Genomic DNA, 6,091 nt, shown 5'->3' with positions numbered 1-6,091 from the left:
CTGTTTGACATAAATAAATATGTTCCTTAATTAAGGCCCTTTTCACAAGGTTTATTAAAACAGCCTTTTTTCACAGTACAATAATGCCAAGACAAGATTTAAAAGAAAAGTTTATACATGAATCAATTTCCTACAAGCCAAACCGTCTTTCTTATTATTTTCCTTTATACTGCCGATGATCTAGAATTCGGCCTTCCAACCTCTATATGCTGTGCAAAACCCTACGGGACCATACACCTCATCGTCTCGGTCGTTGGCGAGAACTCAAGCCGGCCTGTCACCCTCTCAGGCTCCATCGCTCGATCCTCCCGCCCCTCAGAGGGATGTCTGTGCTAGGGTGGGCTAATTCACCGCACTAGCCTGGGCCCTCAGAACTAGGCAGCATCATAATCACTCGCCTCAATCGGCAAACCTCATTCTCCCAATGGTATGAGGGATACCATGGGCCAACTCCGGGCCTTACTAACATCTCCGCCGTCCGGCTACACAAGCACAAGAACGGGGCAGCGTCAAGGCAGGAAGAAGTTGTACTTGTACCTTAATTTAACCAAGATAACAATCCATTTACTCACTAAACCATAGGACTAGGATCCATGTCACCTTCTTTAAGAAAACAATCCTTTTCACAAAGATTTTAGCATTTTAACTTGAGATTGCGATAAGACATTCTTTTTTAAGGTATATGCTATTGCTTAAAAGAATACAAATTTTAAATAGTAAATCAATCAAATAGATCACTATTAACAATTAATAGAGAAGCCGGGGCCATACCTCAACCCCTAAGAATGATATATAATTGAAAAACAAAATATGTATATACCTTATAGAAATTTATCGTTTATCGTTGCCTTTGCTCGTTAACAAGATCTTTAGAACATAGAGTCTTCTAATACCTTCTCTTACGATTGAAATCATCCAATCATCCCCAAGCTTTATCTCCTCTTACTCATACTGTGACTCTTCTCTCTTTCTAAGATCTTGAGGCTACTTGCTGCCTTCTCACAGTTTTCTCTGTGTAGAGACCTTGACAGAAACAGCAAATTGTTTCGGCCATAACTCTCTAAGAAAAACTCAGAATATGGTCATATAACTAGGTCAAAAGAACGGGAAGGCATCTAGTCTACAAGCCAACACGGGTAGAATAGGCAAAAACGTCTGTATATAGCCACAAACGTGCCATCTTTAGAAACGCATTGTTTTTCCACATTTTTAGTATGCGTGGACTCTAAATATGTAAAAGTACTCTAAATATGACCTCTTATCACCTAAATTCGAATTTCTATGTTTGGAGATACTTATCTCTTAATAAAACTATTCTTGCCTTCTTATTTCTTTTAGGATTTTTGGAGTTAATATTTTTATTCTAACACTTTCCTATTGTTTCTAGCCTTATTGTCTTACTCTTCTCTAAGTACACTCTCTTTCCTTATTGAAATCTATATTAAAAGAGACACATACATACATAGCTTGGGAGGAACCTTACAATCTCCCTCACTTAAAAGATTCGAGATGTCCTCATCTCGCGAGCTGGGCTAGTATCAAAGTAAATCCTCCTATCTCTTTCAAAGTGGTGTCCCCACTAGGTAAAAATCTTCTTTTATCTAAACATTGTTCTTGAAGAGTCCTTTATTTCATGTGCTTGACTTGTTTTATTGTGCCTCCAAAAGGTCTTTACTATTCTAAAGTTAATTGGCCTTATTATCCTAATTTCATGCATCCATATACCTCTCATATGATATGAACCATCGAATTTCTTATTCTATACCCCCATGTAATATGATACTTAACAAATTATCATGGAAAAACATAAGGAAATCAATCCTTTACGCAATCTAATTTATGATAGCAATTTCATAATCTTAGTATCGTCTTGTAGAATACCTCTATATTCATCATGCACATTACTCAGACATGAATCTTGCACCAATCCTCTTCTATTTACTCATAGAAATACTTGTTGAATTCGGTTATCTTTAACCCTGCTATCCCTATTTCTTGACCTAATTTTTTGCTCTAGCTCATGATTCCTTGTAGCCAAGGGTGGGCTTGACGTTCTTCTTGAATTAGGGGACCTCTTCTTGATTAACATGGAAGGACTCACGTCTTTCTCAACACTTTCTATAAAAAAAACTTTATCAAAGTCTCTGGTTATAATTATGGCTTCTAAAATAGAGGATAGTTTTACATTCTTGATGAGGTTATTCAAAGGTAGATTAAGCTTCCAAATGAATCGATGGAGAAGAGTTACCTCATCCATCTCTAGAGCAAATCGGAGAAGTTTAACAAAAGTTTGGTGGTATTCTTTTAGGGTCTTCCTTTCTTGGGTTAGCTTCAAAAATTCATTCATTTTATCCTCTTGAAATCCTAGAGAACAAAACCTTTCACGAAGGTGTACTTTTATGGCATCTCATAACTGATTCTAGCTCCAGTGTGGTTAGATTGACAACAGTGCTTCCAACTAATTCGGCATTTCTTACGATTTTTAGACAAGCAAGGGTGAACTTGCTTCTTTCATTGTATCCATTAAAAGTTCAAAACTATCAAATACTTATCATAGCACCACATTTGAAGGCAGTCAGGATTAATACATTTGAGATCTTCATTTTTTTGAGAATTACACATCTGGTATCTTGGGATTAACACATCCAAAGATTATCAGGATTGACACATCTAAGATGATTAGTTTTCTGAAAACTACACATCTAGTATCTTGGGATTAACACATCTAAGAGCATTGTCCTCTAGGAATTACACATCCGAAGTTAGACTCATGTTTGTCTGAGATGGGTTCTAGATCTTGGATGATCGTCCTAGTGTAAAGCATCCAATGGATATGGCATTCACACATCAACTATTCAAACCTTAATGGAGTTATAATCTTAATAATTTATAATATGCAAACTAATGAGATATATCCTGAAAATTTCTCTAAACAAAGTTTCGGTCTATCCTTCTATTCAATCTCTCACTAGTTTCTTAATTTGATCACCCTATTTTTTCCTCACAAAAGATTCTCTCCCCAATCTTATTTCTCAAATTTATTATACAAATATCTTGCGTGTGCACCCACAAGATACAAGCACAATTTCATAGGATGATTTTCTCAACATGTGAGGATATTCAAATCACTTCTATGGCCAGTAGAGATGATTGATTCGTCCTCATATGATAAACAATCACTTGTTTTAATCCCTTGATAGTTAACCTTTGAAAAACAAATCCTAGGAACTAAGATCGGCTCTGATACCACTTGTAAGGTTCCCCCCTTCCAAAATAGGGAAAACACTTAAGGTAGTCCACTAAGTCTTAACTTGAAGAAAATTTCCTACTCATCGACACCTTGACCATGCAGAGATTCAAGTATACGATTTATAGGTAAGACCTAACTCTATCCCGCAACCAAGGGGGAGCATGGTCTTCTAAAAATCAAATCACCCATAGGGTAATTGATCATAAATTGGACAACTACAAGACTTGATTTCTAGAGGCGACGCTTTTTTTCTCATCCATGCAACGCACAGCCCGCTGACCTAGTCTTCTAGAATAGAATTGCCCGAGAACCTATTTATCTAACGTAGGGCTTTCACTTAATATGTTGGAAAGCTACCCGACTAATCGGGTCCACCCGTCCGTAGGATGGTGCCGTCGGGACATTCCATCCTCCCACTTTCCACCCTACTTATGTGTCAATTTGTTTTCTAATTAATCCTACCACACTGTTTGACATAAATAAATATGTTCCTTAATTAAGGCCCTTTTCACAAGGTTTATTAAAACAGCCTTTTTTCACAGTACAATAATGCCAAGACAAGATTTAAAAGAAAAGTTTATACATGAATCAATTTCATACAAGCCAAACCGTCTTTCTTATTCTTTTCTTTTATACCGCCGATGATCTAGAATTCGGCCTTCCAGCCTCTACATGCTAGGCAAAACCCTACAGGACCATACACCTCATCGTCGGCACTGGCGAGAACTCAAGCCGGCCTGTCGCCCTCTCAGGCTCTATCGCTCGATCCTCCCGCCCCTCAGAGGGATGTCTGCGCACTAGGGTGGGCTAATTCACCGCACTAGCCTGGGCCCTCAGAACTAGGCAGCATCACAATCACTCGCCTCAATCGGCAAACCTCATTCTCCCAATGGTATGAGGGATACCATGGGCCAACTCGGGGCCTTACTAACATCTCTGCCGGCCGGCTACACAAGCACAAGAACGGGGCAGCGTCAAGGCAGGGAGAAGTTGTACCTGTACCTTAATTTAACCAAGATAACAATCCATTTACAAAGATTGTTATCTTGGTTAAATTAAGGTACAGGTACAACTTCTTTAAGAAAACAATCCTTTTCACAAAGATTTTAGCATTTTAACTTGAAATTACGATAAGACATTCTTTATTAAGGCATATGCTATTGCTTAAAAGAATACAAACCTTAAATAGTAAATCAATCAAATAGATCACTACTAACAATTAATAGAGAAGCCGGGGCCATACCTCAACCCCTAAGAATGATATATAATTGAAAAATAAAATATGTATATACCTTATAGAAATTTATCGTTTATCATTGCCTTTGCTCGTTAACAAGAGCTTTAGAACATAGAGTCTTCTAATACCTTCTCTTACAATTGAAATCATCCAATCATCCCCAAGCTTTATCTCCTCTTACTCATACTGTGACTCTTCTCTCTTTCTAAGATCTTGAAGCTACTTACTGCCATAACACTCTAAGAAAAACTCAGAATATGGTCATATAACCAGTCAAAAGAACGGGAAGGCATCTAGTCTACAAGCTAGCGTGGGTAGAATAGGCAAAAACGTCTGTATATAGCCACAAACATGCCATCTTTAGAAACGCATTGTTTTTCCACATTTTTAGTATGCATGGACTCTAAATATGTAAAAGTACTCTAAATATGACCTCTTATCACCTAAATTTGAATTTCTATGTTTGGAGATACTTATCTCTTAATAAAACTATTCTTGCCTTCTTATTTCTTAATAAAACTATTCTTGCCTTCTTATTTCTTTTAGGATTTTTGGAGTTAATATTTTTATTCTAACACTTTTCTATTGTTTCTAGCCTTATTGTCTTACTCTTCTCTAAGTACACTCTCTTTCCTTATTGAAATCTATATTAAAAGACACACATACATACATAGCTTGGGAGGAATCTTACAATCTCCCCCACTTAAAAGATTCGAGATGTCCTCATCTCGCGAGCTGGGGTAGTATCAAAGTAAATCCTCCTATCTATCTCTTTCAAAGTGGTGTCCCCACTAGGTAAAAATCTTCTTTTATCTAAACATTGTTCTTGAAGAGTCCTTTATTTCATGTGCTTGGCTCGTTTTGTTGTGCCTCCAAAAGGTCTTTACTATTCTAAAGTTAATTGGCCTTATTATCCTAATTTCATGCATCCATATACCTCTCATATGATATGAACCTTCGAATTTCTTATTCTATACTCCCATGTAATATGATACTTAACAAATTATCATGGAAAAACGTAAGGGAATCAATCCTTTACGCAATCTAACCTATGATAGCAATTTCATAATCTTAGTATCGTCTTGTAGAATATCTCTATATTCATCATGCACATTGCTCAGACATGAATCTCGCACCAATCCTCTTCTATTTACTCATAGAAATACTTGTTGAATTCGGTTATCTTTAACCCTGCCATCCCTATTTCTTGACCTAATTTTTTGCTCTAGCTCATGATTCCTTGTAGCCAAGGGTGGGCTTGATGTTCCTCTTGAATTAGGGGACCTCTTCTTGATTAACATGAAAGGACTCATGTCTTTCTCGACACTTTCTATAAAAAAAACTTTATCAAAGTCTCTGGTTATAATTATGGCTTCTAAAATAGAGGTGGTTTTACATTCTTGATGAGGTTATTAAAAGGTAGATTAAGCTTCCAAATGAATCGATGGAGAAGAGTTACCTTATCCATCTCTGAAGCGAATCGGAGAAGTTTAACAAAAGTTTGGTGGTATTCTTTTAGGGTCTTCCTTTCTTGGGTTAGCTTCAAAAATTCATTCATTTTATCCTCTTGAAATCCTAGGGAACAAAACCTTTCACGAAGGTGT

This window comes from Cibotium barometz, chromosome 62 (assembly GCF_041138505.1).
Source record: "Cibotium barometz isolate CiBa-2024 chromosome 62, ASM4113850v1, whole genome shotgun sequence".
Lineage (NCBI taxonomy): Eukaryota > Viridiplantae > Streptophyta > Polypodiopsida > Cyatheales > Cibotiaceae > Cibotium > Cibotium barometz.
Note: the sequence above shows the minus strand (reverse complement) of the source record.